At 38.5% G+C, this 19,978-nt stretch overlaps 1 protein-coding gene across 4 annotated transcripts in view; it reads left to right on the plus strand.

The window, feature by feature from the left end:
* Positions 1-8,720: 8,720 nt before the first annotated feature.
* The window catches only part of LOC308187654 (uncharacterized protein), a 54,624-nt gene continuing 43,366 nt past the window's right edge, over positions 8,721-19,978 (plus strand). The window contains exons 1-4 of one of the 4 annotated variants that reach the window (XR_013944838.1): positions 8,721-9,251; positions 10,635-11,317; positions 13,360-13,441; positions 18,194-19,507. The gene's annotated coding sequence lies outside the window, so the exon portion shown is untranslated. Of the gene's footprint in view, positions 11,318-13,359; positions 13,442-18,193; positions 19,508-19,978 lie in introns of those variants that run through there. The other 3 variants (XR_013944839.1, XR_013944840.1, XR_013944837.1) reach the window with 3 other exon arrangements.

Genomic DNA, 19,978 nt, shown 5'->3' on the forward strand with positions numbered 1-19,978 from the left:
AAAACCCACCTGCCTCTTTCCTTACCTCCCTCCCCTCTAGGCTTTGTGATTAAAACCCTGTAATTTTTAATTCCTACGAGTCCCCGTGGAGCCCTTCAGACCGCGTTAGCTCAGTCTGGGTGACAGCCTGCAGGGACCCAAGCACACGCTGCTGTAGGTAGTTCGGCATTTTTCCGTGCTGTGTTTTCCTTTGAGCTGGTGTTGACTCATCAGAGCCGCAGCCACCCCAGGGGCTGTGTCTGCGGTGTCCCATCCCAGGTGCCTCCACCCCGGACAAAGCACGGAGCCCCAGCCGGCCTGCTACAGCCACAGACCATGGTGTGCCATTTCATGATCTCCCCCTCTAAAAAAATCTGACTTCAGTATAGCCCCAGACAAATAGTTTAACAAAAATAATCTTTGCCTCCTTCAGCTCTGCATTCCCATGAAAATGCGGTTGATAATGAGGACTGTTAGGCCAGAAGATGCCAAAAGCAGCACAATGCAAATAGTAAGAAATGAAAGCTTTGCAGCCAGAGGTCCTATCTTGCCTTAAACCTATGCACACTACTAGAAAAATGGACAAAATTCTGGGTTTAGACTTTCTGAATGGACTTTGAATCTCAAAGCTCTCCGTATATTCCTTTGCATCAACCGGCCTAATGAAGGAAACAGGCTCTCCCTCTAAAGCATACGGCACAGAAAAGGTGTCCTTAATAAATTAAAGCCAATCTCAGTTGCCTGAAAAAATCATATTTTGGCACCAAAATGCTGATACCTTTGGGTAGATGTGCAGGGCTGTAAGAGGGGCTGGGAGGGGAGCCCTGTTTGCTTTGCACACTGACAGAGCTGTGGGTGCGGGGAGTTTCCTCCCTGCGCTGTTGATTGTGTGGGTGTCTCATGTAACGACAGGGGAGAGAAAAACATTTCTTTAAACAAATGAAAATAGGATCGAAAACCATAAAACAAACAGCAGGGAGATTTGGGGACAGATGTACTAACAAATCAGCAACAGCTGTGAAAATTACTTGGATATATTTTTTGAACCTGATTAAAAAAATAATAATCAAGACGAGAGTTCATTTCCTTTTCAAATACCACAGATATCAATACCTATGTCTAACACCCATCAGTGGGGCATAATTTTCTCCAGGACCACATCAGGGTGCTTTCGTGGATCTTTCCTCTACACGTGGAGGGATGGGGACATCAAGCCTGATGGTGCACAGGGTTTTCTGGGAGTGCCCCTGCCCCAGCACCTGGTGCCCCAGAGACGCCAAGCACCATGAGCCATATGGGCAGGTGGGCCTGGCATAAACCATCCTCATGCTTGTAAGAATTTTTTTCTGCAGAAGAGGAGCCAGCTGTGTTAACATGGGGTTTCTTGACATTGCCAGTTCTTTCTGCCTATCCCTAAGTAGAAAATACTGGTTAGCTTTTGCCGGGGAAAAAACAAAACACAGCAGAGCAAATGTTGATGTGTAATCTTCAGCTAGAAGGGAGACACATTGCAACCCTTAGGACTGCAGAGCCCTTTCTATATCATGTCTTCAATGTGCCTGTGTTTTCTTTCACTATTTCTAAAAAATAAAACTATGCATTTGCTAGGATTACTTGAGATTGTGCATGAGTTTAAAAACAAAAATGTATTATCTTGTTTCTAGCAAAAAATAGGATTGAATTATTGATTATAATGTTGGAAACACAGCGAACAAAAGAAAAGATACCTTGGGATGTATGCGCTACCCATGCCTAGTTGTAGCTGGTGCTAACTCTCTGTGAGACATATCTTTGCTGCCAACACTTTGCTGTCAGAGGAACTTCCCATAATTTCAAAGAAAAGCCAAGTGCACTACATTCAACCAAAACTCAAAAAAGGTGCTAAATAAATCTCCTCTTTCCCAGTTAATTAGTGGGACTGCAGTACAAGCTCTAACAGTCACCTCAGTGTCTGTGGAGCCCCTCACCAGGGAGGGCTTCCCTGCTGTGCACAGCCCTGTGTTTGCCCTTTCTCTGAGGATGCTAAGTCAACTGCAGCTGGAACTGCAGCACTCGGTGGGCAGTGTATTGTATGTTCCTTCTTCTGGCTTCTTTGGCTAGCTACCATCTCTCAGAGACAGCACGTGATGCAGTAACACATGCTATCATTTACAGGAAAACATTCCAGACTTGGCAGGTCTGAGGACTGAGGGCAGATTTTTTGCCCAGAGAAGCCTCCCTGAAAAATCTGCTAAAGTGAGAAGGTGTTTCCAGAGCAGAGGGTTGCAAGTGGGACTGACACTAGTGGTGGTAATAGTGCCATTATATAGAGCTCAGCAGTCTGAGATGAGTGGTTAGCCTCTGAGATGGAGTTTCTAGGATCTGGACTTAGGCAAAACAGGTCTTGGGTGCACTGCTGGCCCTAGGAGCTGCTGCCTTGCCTGTGCCTGAAGCACATCAGCAAAAAGAGAAGGTGAAAGGTGAAATCAGGTTAGTACTGAAGGTGCAGGAGATGCTTTTACCTACATGCTAAGCACTTTCCTACTGCAATTTGGCCCTTTTATTTTTTTATATATATATATATATATATATTTTAGAATGTGAGATTGTGTTAAACGTTTTATTAGCATTTTTCTGTTTTTCAAAAAGATACAAGAAATCCCACTTTCACCTCTTAACTAAATATAATAATGGTAATGTGAGTGTTTTTAAGTAACTGCTGCTCTCTGAATCATACTGCCTTCCTCTTGCTACAAGAGCCTTGTGTCTGTGCTTGCTTTCAGCTCAAATACTATTCCCTGAAAGAGCAGAAGATTTTGTTGGAGCTCTGAATTTAGTTTTTATTCACTCCCGATCATCATTGGCAGGGAAGCACACAGTCTATAAAGAAAAGCAAACCGTGTATTTTTACCTTGCCGTGGCTGTCTGCTCTTCACCAGTACACTAGAAGACAAAGTGGTTTAGCATCACTGCTTTAGCATCACTTAGCATCATTTAGACCCCTGGTTTTGAAACGATGTATTCAAGGCACCTGCCCCTATACACACATCTACATATGAGTCCAAATCCACCCTGTAGAAGGCTAGTACACCTTATACAGGGATCATTTCAGCAATAGCTGACACTTGATATTCTTTATACTTAGCAACACATGGAAATCAAACAAACACACAAACAAATAAACACACAACCCCCCTCCCTCAACTGTTTATTTCACAGGTTTCTTTTTCAGTTTAAAACCAAGAAGGGTAATGTGATCTCCTGCCACTCAAACACCCTGAATTCTCTCCCAGATCCTGCAGATTCAAGGAGCCACATGATTCGGCTGCACTAAAACATTTGGATTTTTGGAATAAAAATGTTGGGGAAAAAAGGCTTATTAAAGCTAGCAAAGGGGAAACTAGGAGGGACATGATAGCAAGCTATAGCTATTTAAAGGGTAGCTATGTTAAAAAGATGACAGAGCCAGACTCTTCTCAGCAGTGCCATACTGGCCAAACATGGGGCAACAGCCACAGGAGGTTCAGGATAGATATTAGGAAAAAGTTTTTCTGTAGACAGGTAGTGCAATTTGGGAATATGTTGCTCAGGGATGTTGTGGAGTTGCCATTGTTGGAGGTTTTCAAGACTTTGCAAGGCAAAGCCATGTCTGGGCTGAGCTGGTGTTCATGACAGCCCTGCTTGGTGGAGGCAGCTGGAGCAGCTGTCCTCCACAGGTCTCTTTCAGCCAGTGTTTTGGTGAGTCTGTGAAGCTGCTTAGTGACACAAGCAGAAATGTAAAGGTATTAAAGATGCCTTCAAAATACTGATGGCAGGAAAGTGATTAGGTGAGGCATGGCCAGACATTAGGCAAAAAACACTCCATGCATCAGAAGCAGGTTAAAAAGACAGCAAGCAACTCAATTGTGCATTGATTTATTGAGGAGATTTACCATAGAAAGTACTACAGGTTTTGGCTTAAGAAAACTTTTCTTCTTCACACATACACTGTAAATACGTAACTACCTACACAGAGCTGAAAGTGTTCTTTTAAAATAATATTTACAAATTTTGCAAAACAAAACTGAGGATTGTTGGCAAATGTATTAAATTCTTTGTAGCAGAATAACTGGTATGTTCTGAAAAAAATGCTGTTTTTCATTTCCAAAAATATAGTTCCTTCTTATCCCCAAGTTTATTCCAGTCTCTCTGAAACTAATGAGCTTCACAGGACAAGAATGAAAAGCTGCATTTGCAATTGCCCACAGTAAACTGAGGAAGAGCTAAAATAGACTGTTTAATAAAACTCGAGTGATTCAGTTTAAGAAATAAGATTCCTCATAATAAATACAAATTTCAGAACAGTGGCTATAATTTACAATATATTAATTTGTTTACTATTGTGCTTTGTGGCAATGTGCTTATCACATTCTGTATAGCACTGGACATTTATTTGTGACATTACTGCATCTCCCTATTGTAATGATTCCTGCCAATGCAGAGTGTAAACATTTATTATTATCCAATATTTTTAAGCAGAAGGTAAAGACAGAGAGGTTCAGATTCATAACACCTAGCAAAAGGCACTTCCCTGCCATGGCTGACCAAGGAGACAATTTGCCTTGGGGTCTGTATAACTGCAGTAGAGGGAGACAGGAGCCCACCTGGAGTGGGCTTACCGTCACCAGCCAGCTTCTTTGATACACTTTAGTAGGTGCTTGAAGGTTGATGGTGTGCGTCTGGTCTTTGGGAAGGGTATAGATATTATTTATACTATTTAAAAGAGAGATTAACCATGCAAAAAAGGAAAAAAAAAAAAAAAGACTTCTTTCTATTTGAATGATATCAGGAACGGACAAAACCATCCTCTACATTTTTGCCCCAGATCTTCTTGCTGTTCCACACCCTCACAGAAAAAAGATTACTTTAGTGGTGTCAATCCCCCCTCTAATATTTTTGGAACACATTTGGGAACATATTGCACTGTCAGGACAATTATTTCTGGCTTCAAGCCTGTTTGAGTGTAGACGGGCTACCTGGAGATTTTCGCTGCAAGCCTGTGTCTCTTGTTTGCTCTGGAAGTGCCCACGTGTGCTAGAAAGAACATATTGTCCATGCTCTACATGGAAAGAAACAGCAAACAAAGCTGCAGGGCAGAGGAATGATGAATTCACTAGATAGTGAATAACCACTGCTGGATAATATGCAGGATAATACCACAATTTTATATGCTTTTAAAATAAAATAGCTCACAGAGAAATTTTGAAGTGCTAGTTCAGTTTAGCCTATCCTCTTGCCATACAGGTATATATAAAAAGTGCTTACATCCTGATCAATCTGAGCTACATATTGCAATTTGTCTTTGCACTGTGGCATTTGCTAAATGCAGAGAACTGCTTTTTTAAGGTGACTAAGAGAATGCCAGTGCTTTCCCATAGCTGCTGCCACATTCTGCCCTAGCGTGAGCGAGTGACTGCAGGCACTCAAATGTGCCATCAGACTGATAAATATGACTTGAATGAGTGGTGCTGAGGCTCAGGCCCTAGAAGCATCCAGAGATGAGTTCAGGAGCTCTGCTTCTTTTAGAATCTGGAAAATGTGCAGGTCTAGATCCAGATGTGCCAGGTGAAAAGGAGCTAAACCTAGTTTGATATTTTGGTATCTATGCTCATTTGAGGTGGCTAATTTTTGCAGCAAATTCAATGACCTCTGGATCCTGAGATACTCATTAGAAGCAGCCCAGCTCAGACATGACCTGCTGGAGTATTTCATCCAGCTGGTCCCCAATCTCTGCTGACATGTCTTGTGGAGGCCCTTCAGATCTGAGCACTTGTGAGGTAGTCCGCTGCCTGCCACTGCTTCCCTGGAGCCCAATAGGGCCTGTGCCATTGCATGAGCAGATGTCTGCAACAACCATGGTACCATGAGCTAAATACACTTGCAGTCACACAGGTCTGTGGAGAGCTCATCATTCATCATTTAATAGTGAACACATACATGCAGTTTTGCTCAAGCCTACTACTCCAGAAAAGCCTATATTTATTTGGCAGTGCACCAATGCCACCATATGTGTCAGTGTGGTGTGCCACCACTACTCCTCACCTCAGGGCCACACCCTGGAGGGCTGAAAGAGCACTCATGAAGCCAGCTGGTTTGTATTAGCTACAGTGCAGCAGGTCAAGGGAAAGGAAGAGATTATTCCCCTCTGGAGCTTTTTGTAGCTCCCATGGTTGAAGGAAAAGAAGCAGGTAAGGGGACAGGGCACAGCTTTTATCAGACCAGTGACTTAACTGGAAAAACTGGGCAAGCCCTTCCCAACAAGCATTTGTCAAGTCTATCTTTGAACATGTTTGTGTTAACCATGATTTAGCTGTTTGTATTTCGATCATTGTTACATTAGTAGTCAACAAGCTTTAATAAAACATATGAAAAAAACCAAACAAACACTGACAACTTACTTTCACCAGTCATCTTTAGGATCCCATGACTACATTTCTGTTTATAAAAATAACAACATGTTCATATAAACTAGATGAGATTAAAATCAGTCCATGAAAACAATCAGAATTCCCTTTCATTAGCAGACTCTGTGGGAGAACAGTACTGTTATTTGTACTGTCTGAGCAGTGTGTAATACTTTGCAGCACTTAATAACATTACTTAGACCCTGGGAGCAGAGTCAGCTCTTTAGAGGAAATCGGGATGAGGTACCACTCTTAAAAAGGTTTTACATTTACATGAGGGGAAAAACCTGTGTTCAGAGACCTGTGAGTGCTGACAGCTTACAGGGATTTCCCACTTATTAAAATGAGTAAGAAAGAGGTGAAACTGATACATTACTTGTCCAACAGAGCAAAAGAACATTTTTCTCTTCTGGCAATGAGAGGAGATGTCATGTCCTGCTCTCCCCAGTCTCTATGGGAAGGGTACCCTACAGTTAGGTCAGGACATAAAACTGAATTCCTCATTCTGCTGCAGACTTTTCCTGCCTTCTTGAACACACCTCTAGGAGAGCTTAGGCAGTCAGAGCTTAGGAGAGCAGGGTAGCAGTCAGAGCCCCCACCGGTGTGTTGGGCAGTGGTGCTCTCCTTGGGGAGGTCCCTGAGGTGTGCAGAGCCCTCAATGGCATGGCCACCACCCAGGCAGGGCTGGGCGGCTCAGGACCTGGGCAAATCAGGCTTCTTAAAGTCAAAGGTTCTTCACTGTTTTGTCTGCCCAGTTCAGATACACCATGCATGCACATACTGGTGTGGGCTGGACTGGTTTTGAGCATGGGCAGCGTCAGTGCACGTCTGCCCATAACACACCTCAGAGGCAAACTTTCAGCAGCTCAGAATAAGATGTCTCAATATCCTTCATGGATTTAATACACCCTCTGTTCCCCAGTCTTCCACCTGCAAAACAAGTGCTTTACTACATACCTATTTCACTTGGACGTCATAGAGATAAGTATGTTCAAGGCTAAGCAGAAAAGGATCGTGCCAGTCCTCAAGGGAAATTGGCTGCCACTTATCCTCTTCTGTTTAATGAATGAAGGATAGAGTAAAGACATGAAAATGGCAAAGTATAAAAAGCGTTAAAAAGATCAAAAGCATACTCTATGTGAAACCTTTTTTTTTTTTTTTCTGTTGAAACTTCATATCTAGAAAGCTTTGTCTCTGTCAGTTCCACATACTTCTCTTGATAGTGTTCCTTACCCCATGGTAGTGACTTTTTGTAATGCTTTATTAGTTTATAAAATAAAATAAAATAAAATCACCAGATGACTTACAACAATGATTCATGTTATTGTTATTGCTCATTATTATCATTTGTCATACGAGACAATGCCCGGCTGTGCATTTTTCCTCTTTTAAAAGAGAAATCTGGCTCAGCTCTGAAGGCCTCAAATTGTGTTTATTATACTAGCTGGAACATGTTTATTACATTGTCATGTTTCTATATCCCTCCTGCTACCTTGTGAAGAAGATACTTTTGCTCTGACTAAACCGTGAAAACTCTGCAAAGTTTTGCCCTCTCTGATCAAGCAATCGATCCACTGAGTTCAACAGCCTCCTGTGATGGTAGCCAGTACCTGACCCAGCAGATTGTCCCCTACCTCTCAGTACTGCACCTAATCCTGAGAGGCACTCCATGGGGAAGTCTTCTTCCAGACTTCCAGACTTCCAGTCCTAATTAATGAGATTTTAAGCTCAGTTTTAAGCTCTACTCTTTCCTAAAAAAAGTGAGTTAGAAATGCTCATGTATTGCTTGCCTGTATGGTTGTTGGCATAATGGCATTTGATCAAGGGGAGAAGCGGCAGGAGACATATGTAATAGCTAAAAATAACAATGATAAAGCAGCAGTAATGAGAACCTTACTTTCATATTGCAGCTGCAGTGAATTTGTGCAGAACCTTGGCTGAGAGGCTTTCCAGGCACTTAGCTGAGCTTTTGGGCTCCTGAACCTCGCTGATTCCACAGCATGATGGCAGAAACGCTGCCTAGTGACTTCTGAACACAAACAGCAATCAAGGAAATTCACCTTATGGGAACTGCCTTGATTGTGGACCATATCTGAAAGTTTAACAAGCTCTGTCTTTTGGACCTGGTGCCTGGAGATGTGCACGTTCCCTCCTGAGTTCTGCGGCTTGGCCTGATGAATTTCACAGCCTTTCCCTACAAATCCTGTGCTGTCAGGATTGACAGTGGCTTGATAACCAGTGGGATGTTGCTAGAAGTGTACTACAGGTTCATTGTGGCATGAAAACCTCCCAAACGGGTCTGCTTGGATTTGCGGCGATGTCAATATTTATTGTCACTGTCACAGACCCAGGAAGATTACACAGACGTGGTCAGGACACTGCATTTGTGGCTCATGTAGGGTTACATAAAGCACTCTCCCTCTGATTTTGAGTTTAAGCACCAGAACTAGTGCCAGTGAGCTGGGTTTTTCAATCACTCCAAACACTGTTGGGAAAGAAAGAGAACCGCTGACAGACATATCCTGTCTCCTGCTCCTTGCTCCACAGACCCCGGCTGGGTATGAACCCCAGAGGAGCCTTTCTCATGTCCCACAGCTCCCTTAAGTCAACATAGGCAAATGCTGATGCTAAAGGAGGCAGTGCCAACTTCCCACTGACCCAATCACTATTTTTACTCACCTTGCTTCCTCAGTGACTGCAAATAGTCATAAATACATATGGGAGGAAGAAAAAGAGGCTAGTTTTAACCCAGAGCATAGCCCTGTTCCCACTCACTATGTGGCTGCATGAACATGTGGCAGAAGAGGGAGATGCCAGGGGCAATAAGCAGGCAGAGGTGAGGACTGGAAGGTAAGCCAGGACTGCTTATTCCAGTTTAAACTGATTGTGGATCTTGCAGGTAACTTACAGTTCTTGTATTATGTTCCCTCAGGGTGGGTGTGTGAAAGCGGGAGGCAGACTTCACTGGTCCATTACACCTCAATTAGGCAGACAGGATGAAACCAATTTTCTGTCTCCCAGAAAATGCCATCAGAAATGTTTAAGCTAGTCTAAACATAGACTAAAGTACCATTCACTTACAAAGTGTTTCACATTATCCATGATGACATCTAAAATCAAGTACCGATAATTTCAAGTGAAACATAACCTAGTCAAGTTGTTCTTTTAAATCAAAATTGGTCTCATCTTTTTCTTTTCTTTTTTTTTTAAATGAAAATTATTTGCCTCATAAAAAGTTTTTATGTTTCAGAAAATTTTATCGAGAATTATGTTTCTTAATAGTGAATCTTATAACAGCATTACTTAAAACAATTAAATCAATTAATTCAATAAAATTCTTCATCTGAACTGCAATATTTTGGCACTGTGACTGACTGAGTTTACTGCCTTTCCAATTAATGAAAGATTGGTTCCTTTGGCAATTACACTCTGATTAGTCCACAGCAAGAACATTTTCCATTACTCATCCCCCACTGCTATCAAAGGGCCTTTACTGCTGGCTTTTCATTCTGACTGTAATTCTAAATTAACAGAATTTATCACAATCCTTGTTCAGTAGAACTCTGAGAAAAATTGATTTTGAATTTTTTCAGTGCAAAAACTTCATCGACACAGGCAAATCCAATGACTAACACTGTTAGCCATTGAAGGATCATCCCAGCCACTACCACCTCATGTTTTTAGCTTTATTTTAAAAATTGTGGTTGTGGATGCTCAGGGTCAAATAAGAGTTAAATAAGAGTTAATGTCAAATAGTGGGACAAAAATGTAATTGTTTATCACAAAATATTACAAAATAGCCTGAAGAATCTTTTCATAGCCCAAGTAATCAAGCTTCTGTCAAGGTGAGATAATTGTCAATCAAGCTTTCAATCAAACACAGCTGCTAAAAATCAGAGGCAAGGGAAGCCAGGCACTTCACTGCTGTTTGAGCACCTAGCTCAGAAACAGAGTATGTATGGAGTTTAGCAGTATCTGAGAACCTGTTGTAACTCCATACAGTTATAAAAGCACTCAGAAGAGATGTCTGTGTTGGGAAGTTTTTTCTTGCTGAAGTTGAAAACAAATGCATTCAGCATGCTAGTTAAAATGTTATTTAATGAGAAATTATTTTAGCCTATTAGTCTATCTCGTATTAAAGGAAAAAGAGGTTCTTGATTTCCAATAGGCAATTAGCATTTCTTTTAATCAAATCCTATTAGTAATTTTTTTTTTTTTTTTTTTCTGGCTCAGCAGACCGAGTGAACATGCCAGACAAGACTTTGACCATACCACAATGAACTGTCACCATTCCTGCAAATACTCATGCTTCTTAATTTCATGCTTGTCTATTGTTTATAATTTGGAATTACATAGACAAGTATTGCTAAATCAGAGATGTATTTATATTTTGCTTTTGTAAGCTGTCACCAGTAGTTCATGTGTTTTTTTTTCTTACGCTAAAATGTATTTAAAGTAAGTTTTGTCACCTACTGTTCTTGGCTGTTTTAAGTAGAGTTCGAATTAAAATCTAGAAACCAAGACTTCTCACAGGAAATTAACTTTCTACTTTTATGTGTAGCACATTCATACACCACTATTGTTTATTATACTGTTGTGTAATTTTGCACAAACATTGATTAGTCATTTCGTAAATCTGGAAAACACAATTCCCAGGTGATGACCATGACCCTAGAAAAAGTTTAGAGAAAACAACCTCATTACGAGACATACCTTGCAATAGATGTTTGTTTAACTGGAAATCCACAGGAGCAGCTGCCCAGTGCAACGGTACATATTTGCTTCTGAATCCTTTCTCAAAGGCACTATTTAAACATGTTGATGAACTGAACTGGATTTCTCCCCACCTCCATTCCAGCAAAACAAGGAGACTCAGAAGATAAAATTTGTTTTGATATTGCAAGTAGTGCTATGTGGTAAGTGAGAAATTTGCTTTCAATAACCCTATTTAAATAGGAATGTGAGAAGTTTCCATATTCCTGTACAGATGCAATGTCTCTGCGTACTGCTGCTCAGTCACATTTCTATTTGAAAATGAATTAACTTCTATTTCTAGAAGTGTTTGTGTATAGAGCTCCTACTTGTCCATATTTGGCTTGATATTAAAGATCTGGCTACTCTAGCTTCACCACTTCGGCAAGAAGGAAACAAGAATTTCTGTGTAGAGAATGTCAGTCCAGTTCAGGTTATACAACTTATTTCAGATCTTGTTCAGATTTATGTTAAACTGTAAATCACTGACACTGGTAACGAGGGTTTTATGATGTGTACAGCTGGACTAGCTATCATTTAATTTCAAGTGGCATGCTGAGAAGCAACTAGTGATAACGAGATTTTTTAGCTGCCCCTGTTCTGGGCTAAGTTCAGTGCTGTGACCTAGAGGGGAAAGTTTGTGTCTCCTGAGCCAGTCACACTTTACAGTTCCTTTCTGGGCTCTGTTTTAGCCTTTCTTCTGCCAATGACTTCATGGGAATCCCTTCAGCCTGTCAACACCTGGCTTTCATTAGCTGGAGAAATTTCTCAAAGCGCTCCTTCTCACTTAGAGCTGCTTTCTGCAACAAGCATAGCTCCAAAGAAAGGAATTGGGAGTGACAATAAGCAGATCATCAATGGACCATGGCTGAGATGCTGTCACTCCTCCTTTCCTCCGCCCTTAGCCAAAGATGTAAATCATCAGATGGAGCTTGATCCAATGTCCTTTCTATTCCTATGGACAGCATTTATGCATGTTATCACCTTCACTCTTGCACGGAAAAAGATCTGAGCTAATTTAATGGTACAATAAGTGCCTCAAAAACAAACTTTCTCAGAGTGGGAATGATGTTTTCCACAGTGAAGTAGAAACAACAAAAAAGCACAAAATGAATCATGTTGTAAAGATGTGTGAGAGTTCTGCCACAGCTACATCAAACAAAACTAAAAGTGTTCATCAGCCACTTATTCTTTCATTTGCTTTGTGTCTTTATCTGCACTGGTGTCTGTGGAGAGTAAACCATGAAGCAGAAAAACAGACTGAATCCAGAAATACTCATTCAGGCTAAACTCTTATTACTGGCAAAGGAAGGTCTATCTGAGTAACCTTATCTTAACTTTTTTTTTTTTCTGTAAAAGGGAAAAAATGCTAAAAAAACAATATTCCTGCTACATCCAGCAATTTTGCTCCTCTCAGTTTTTAATTAATCAGAACATTGCACACCAATCTGTTTTAAAGGCAAAGTGGTAAAACCCTGCCTCCTAACAGGACTTGTGCTGGGCTTGAGAGCCAAAGGTTTGTTTCTTTAATCTCTTTTTTTTTTTTTTTCCTTCACATTTAGTGTAATTTTCTGAGTTTTGTTAACTTACCATGTCTTTTTACCTTCTTTGCAATGCCTTTAACATATGAAATACGGTGCTTAAATTTTTAAATCTAATTGTTGTATAAATTAAAGAAGAATCACAGAAAACAAGCTATATTAGGAATCAAAAGTGTTAATTAAGGTCATGAATTGCTAGAAAAACAGAAAGATAGTGTATTTTTTGATGCAGTTTTAAGAAAATGTCTTTTTTTTTTTTTAAAATCAATAATTTGAAGCAAAATGGGCTATAGTAATGTATAGAGAAACCGTCCATGGTAGTTATAAAATCCAAATCATCCAATGAATAATCAAAGCAAGATGGTAATCTTGACTACTAGTGTTTGCAAAACTCATCAATGGCAATGACATTATACTTTTATTTTTTTTTTTAAGTTTTAAGGATTTTTAGTTCTGATGATAGAAAAAGAGGGATAATTTTCTCCCTATTTCACAATGATTTTGTGATAATCAGTTAGTGCTTGCAGAATGCTTTGATTGGTTAAAATCCTGTATGAACACTCATCTTTTAATTAGTCATCTGACCTTAATGTAATATTCTTAAACATTCTTAATGTATTTCTTAATAATTTTTATATGGTCTATCGGCTGATATCTTTTACAAGGCTGTACCTACCATGATTTGAAAATGAAATTCAAAGTATTGACAAGGTGATGAATCTTCTTCTCTGAACTTCACATACGCAGGTAATACTATTGATTTTTCTAATGTGATTAAAAGTCTCAGACTGTGGTTCTGCATTTTTGCTTTCTTATGATAGTAGTTTACAATAACAGACTACAATCATGTCAAATTATTTACCAAGGTTATCTGTTGCATGATTTTCAAGATATAGAATCTGTGGCCCAATGGTGGCCTGTACACCTTTTGGTAAAGAGGTAATATATGAGGCTGAATTTCTGGATTTATCTGATAAATTTTCTGTCATAGGAATAGAAAAGGTAACAACAAGCCTTACAAACCACTACTGAAGTTCACTTAAGAAGTGCTAGATTTCTCATAGAAGAAAAGCGATGAGAATTTATGGTTAACTTCAAAATGAACCGTTGTGGCTCAGAAAAGTGGCACATAAAGTAAATGGTATTACACTAGTATGACTTTAAGCATGGAACTAGATTATTTTTCCATCTCTTATAGGTTCTAGACATTATAATCCATACCTTTGTCATCTCAGGGTTATACCTTCTGGTCGGTACTGTCTATGAGGAGACAGGGAATTGTCTACTGATTCAACATGTAGCCACTGACTTCCTAAGGGATGATAGAAGTTGGAGCATATTGCCCTGATGCATCACACCGTTTTTTGCTTCTTTTTTCAAGACAGATCAAAGGCTTCTTTCTGGGATCTACTTACGTGAAAAACTCATTCATGTCTTTATCATGAATTATAATCATGATATCATGAGATCTTAGAAGGATTTATTTGAACATTTTTGAATAAGCCTAAAAATAATGGGTATGGAAGTTATGAACACAGGATCTTCATGGAGAAAAAAGTAGATGAATAACAAGTGCTTCATGTTGATAATTTTTTTGAAAATTGGATAGGCTCCCATTTTTGTCATATTTTGTTTACAGATGTCTCCCATAAAACCTGTAGAATTCATTATGTTCTATTATTCCTTTATTTATAACTCTGGATAGTATTTTCTAAATTTTTAGTGTTGCAGATTTTGACCCTGAATGCTGTAAAGTTTGATACTGCCTTATATTTGGAAATAAGGCCTTACAACAGAAGGCTCGAAGTACATGATCTATTTCTCATCTTCTTGTGCTGTAATACTTGATATTGTGGACCTTGAGATCTGTCCTATTATAAGTTGCTGCAGAAACCAAACAACTATTTAGGCAGTAAAATCCGAGTCCTATCGCAGTTCAAAACAACCACACCCCCAAAACACTGTCAAAATTACTTCAAGGATCTCTGACTCCATTTTATCATCAATGGCCTTGATTTATGTTGGGTAAAAAACCATTTTCTACAGTTTATGATAAGGCAACATCTGAAATGCATCCCATGTCTCTCTTTCTGACTATGGGAGTAAATACTTAAAAAATATCCTTCCCTTCTTATTACCAGCTAATGATGTATATTTATGCTCTGTTTGAGTTTCTCCATCCAACCGTGTTCTTCATGACTTACAGGAAAGATGTGTTTGTTCAGCCTCACTGTTCAGCCAATTCAGTAATGAGTATACACTCTTACTGGCTGACATGAAGCACATTCAAGAAGAAACAGTTCCACTTTAACTTATAGTTTTCACAAGGTCAACATACAACCACATATACAAATCCCTATATAATTATCTGATCTCACAGGCAAGTTGGAAAAGGTTATTTTTTACTGTAAATTTTGACTTTTCCATCCAAATCCTTAATCCCTGCAATTTTGAGCAAAAATATGTGCATTTAAAAATACTTTTGTAGCAGTTTTTTTTTTTTTTTCTTCTCAGAAATAGTATTTGGTATGAGGAATTTTGATTAATATAGACATTTCTTATTCTAGCTAAAAAGAAAAAAAACTCATAAAAGGATAACATTTAATCAGGTCAGCCTACAAATTTATACAAATGCATAATGCAAGAGTTATCCTGGAATACACGGGGGATCTCATAGAGAAATATCTTCTTAGAAAGTTACTTACTCTTTTTCAAAGTAAATGATTAGAAAAATAAACAGGTGGCAAAAAGATAAACATATTTGATTACTTCCAGCAAGGCACTGCTTTCTTATATGTTATCCTGGAGAATGACTTAAATAATTGCTCAAAAAGAATGCAGTGGGGTCTACAAGTTACATTTCTGATGCTGTTTAGTTAAATTGAGTCATTAAATACAAGAACTAAGGACCTGATTCTCCTTTACACAAAAGTCTCTTTATGCCACTCTGGCAGTACAGAAAGGCTGTAAAATAAGTAATGCAATTAATGCCTGACTGAATGCCTACTGGCACAGACTGGAACAGTGAAATAAAAATTAACCCCCATTTTTTTCTAAGTATTTTTCTAAACGGAATGTGCTATAAGTGTCATTAAAATCACTAGCTACAAAAGAATAGAAACAAACTCACAGATTTTTTTTTTTTTTTTGACAGAGGATTTCAGAAACTAATTGAAGCTGTGAAAAAAATACACCAAAAGAGTGAAAAAAGATCTGTGGATTTCATTTAGGAATAGTTCTGTCTTTTGGACAAGTTGCAACATGAAAACAAGTATTTATGATAGAAATGCTGACATAACTTCACTAATAGCACCTCTAACAGAGATTGTTACAATGTGTATTTACTCAGTACAGCATTAAATAAGAGATGTGAACTCACCATAGCAACCCCTGCATCACATTGCAGATATGCTGCTTCTAAGATACGGCAGACGTTTCTGAAGGAATATACACAAATATTAGGTAAACATCTATCAATTGCAAATTGGGTTTCAAAAATACTTTGCTAAACAGTATTATAAAAAGCAGTATAGCTTGATGATATGTAAATTAATAAATTATGGCTGGACTTTGCTTTTTATTTTCTCACGATCGTTACCTCAAAATGTAATTTTAAGCAGCTCCCCAACTGTCTATGAGAAAAATAGTGGCAAGCACATTACTGAGCTCCTCCAAAACGTCACCATGAATCTTTACCCACCCAGCAGACTCATTTGTCCCTTTCAGGCCTTCTCTTTCTGCCATCCTGAGATCTTGCTAAAATACTGCTCTTCACCACAAGAGATCCAGAGGAATTATATGGATACAGTCAAGGCTGGAACTAGGTTTTCTGCTGAGCTGTCATAGTCCATTTTTAAACATATGACTGTTTTGTCTTCATTATCACTCTACTCTTACTTTTCACTTTGAATTTTATCCACTAATATGTATTCATTTAACTTGTCTTTATTCAAACGGATTTCTATCCTTAGCATGAACAAAATGTCATTGTATTGACAACATTACTTTTTTTTTTTTCCCCTTAATTTTTTCATCCTTTTAGTGAGTCTCCTATGACTGATATAAGCATTTTCTGTGTTTAGTTTTGGCACTCCTCTTTTGGTGGCCTGATCCTTAAAGTTCCAGTATTATATCTTAATGAAAAGCTTTTAAGTTGCTACTGAGTTACCATTAACTTTAGCTTGACCAAAATCCTTGGCAGGTAGCCTGTTCATATACATCAACTTCAAATTGCTTCTGCAGTACCTAAAACAAGATCCTGATGATGTGCAGTGGGTTGCCATGCCTGCTGCAATCAAGATTTTGCTGTCAGATCTTCCTTGTACTCTATCCAACAATTCTTAACAGACTTTACTCCTGGAAGGTGAAGTAAGGGACCACACTTGCTTTGATCTTTTCTTGATATTAAGCAACTGTACTTTCTCTTCCTATATCTCACTTGCACAAAGGGAACACCTATTTTCTCCTGAGAAGACTGGTAAAGAATATAAACAGCACTCTTTTTTTTTTTTTTTTTTTCTTTGTTTGTCTCTGTGGGTTCTTTCATCACTGCTGGCCAGCTTTGTTTGGAGACACATGCAATATCTTTAATCACTTGGTTATATGTCCAGGCACAGGATCTCATGTGAGCAGGTCAAGAACTGTACGCGGCTCAAGGGCTGCAGGCTTCCTTCCTCTCCATATCTAGTCTATGGGGACTATGCGGAGGAGAAGGAGACTGAGAGAAGGCTGCTAGTTCTACCAAATTGCTACTAATCTAAAGGCATGGTTATCTTTCTTGCTCCTTCCCTCAAGTCTACTTTTGCCTACTTGCACTGGTCAACTACCTGATTTGTCAGTGAACTGGATATTTGAAGATATCCTCTATTTTCTGAAGAAAGGAAGAGATTACACTGGGTGTTGTTCAAAATAGTGGTTCACCTGGATGCAAACTAACATATACATCGCATTTGTGATTGTTGAGGGCCAGTATACTACGATGAACCATAATGCACCCGGATGCTCACTGTCTGTAGAAACATAGGGTGTTATACCTACAGATTTCTTCCACGGAATATCACAAAACTAAGAAAAACTTAATTTCATGATTCACCACAGAATCACCTATGGGCCTAAACCTCTGAAAAGTTGTCCAGTGTAATCATCAATAGCAATTACTTTCTACACTTCACATCACTAAGCTCAGTACTTCACAGAAGACATCTTGGTAGTTCTTCTATACTTCAGCATTGCCTCTGCCTCAACATCAATTGCAGGCCAACAGAGAGATGCTTCCCATAAGAACACTTTGCCACCCTCTAACATCTATCTGTAGTATAAGAGAATAGGTATTGTATACCAGGCTAGCCCAATAGACCTGTGTCCAGGACTATATTAAAGTAACATAATATAATACTGCTGTTTATCTAAAATAATGGGCCTGACAAGCATTATTTTTAGTCTTAGAGAAACTGTAAGAGTTCACATGCCATTTTTACTTTATTTTTATTACATTTCAAGCATTCAAAACTTCAGCAGAATAAGTTGCATGAAGAACACAACCACCTGAACAAAGCAATAAATGAATTGAATCCTTATTCTTGGGACTAACAAGGAGAGAAAAGAAGCTGTTACTGAAAATATTCAAGTATCTTCAATGTATTGAAATTTCTGTGAAATGTCAAAGTCCAGAAAAGATGGAGAAATTATAAGATCCAACAGTTATTGTTCAGGTGTGTTCTAGATTCATGTCCTTCTATTTAGTATTCTGAATTATATGTTAGAGATATTATACATCTCAGACAAGAAGAGTGAATAATCTTGAGCTATGTTAAAACAATCTGTTAAAATGTTATCTGAAAATTATGAAAATGACAGAGTTTTTGCCAGAAAAAATAATGTGAAAGTCAAGCAAACATTATAGAACTCTAAAACAGCACCGGTGGCACAGATATAAATAAAGAAATCTCAAAAGAATTAATGCAACTATTAAAATGCAAAAATTGTATGTTTGATAACAATTACTAAAATGAGTCCTAGTAAGCAGTATAACCTATTTTTTGTAAAATCCTCAAAATACATGGATGTGCTTCCTAAATAGAAAAGACATGTAAAAACTTGTTTGGAACAGGCTCAGACAAATTATTCTTTAAGGTTTCTGGTTTGTCAGAGGTGAGGTGGAGTGTGTTATCAGGAGTAAGATGAGCAGTATGTCCCTGGTTAGAGTGTCCTTGCTATTGATAAATACATGCCAACAGATACAGATCTGGGTTAAAATGGTGCTGTCACCAAATTGCTGAAATTTCTGCCTTTGAATGTACATTGTCATTTATACTTAAATAATGAAATTTATCCTTTGATACACAAGAAATGATGTTCTTTCTACCATGCAAACTCACAGGTTTGTGTGAATTTTCAGATCTACACAACTGAATTTGAAGAATGAAAAAGAATAATATCAAGGAATATAATTTTAATAACTTCTGTATGGCTAAAACTCATTTTCACCTTGCTAATATTGGATACCAAGGTACCAAAACCATGATCAGATTCTAACACTTCCTTTCCTTTTTCCCTGTCCCTAAGCTTGTCTTACATGCTGTTGAGGTAGCAAACCCATTCACTTTGTGGTTTTAACGGGACCCAAACTGTTATCAGTGGTCTCTTGAAAAAATACTTGTTGTACAGTTAGCAACTAATACCATAAGACAGATGGAAATATGTTAAGACAGTATAAAATAGGTGCAGTTTAATGAAATGCTATATATATATATATATATATATATATTTAAAGTAACAAAATGCCCTGTAATAGTAAGCTTGTTCTTCATTGTTTATGATCTGCAGAGTGATGCTTATTCTACCTCACTCTTACAGGCCACAGGTGAGTCCTCTACTGCCTTTCCTGACTTTAAATATTTGAGTGGTTAAACTGAACCACCAGGATTTGACTATAAATCTTTCAGTGGGTATTCTGAAACTGCAAAAAAACAAAAACGACAAAAAAAAAAAACACCTTTCCAAACATATGATCACATGAATATACTCAGTGTTGTTCTACAAACTTGATTTACTAATGATCTAAATTTACTTGATTAATGATACACTTTGCAGCCTTTATCTAGTCACTCTGGGGTTGTGTCATACTATTCTAATTGACCTTCATAGCAATTTTCCTGAACCAACTGCTTAAAAAACATGTATAGAGACCATAAAGACCTGTCAAAAATATAGACATTTAAGTTTAGAATGACTGTGGACATACATATAAGCTAGTGGGATGTTGAGTACAAATGATCAATTAGT

Source organism: Anser brachyrhynchus (assembly GCF_964034855.1).
Source record: "Anser brachyrhynchus genome assembly, chromosome: 1".
Lineage (NCBI taxonomy): Eukaryota > Metazoa > Chordata > Aves > Anseriformes > Anatidae > Anser > Anser brachyrhynchus.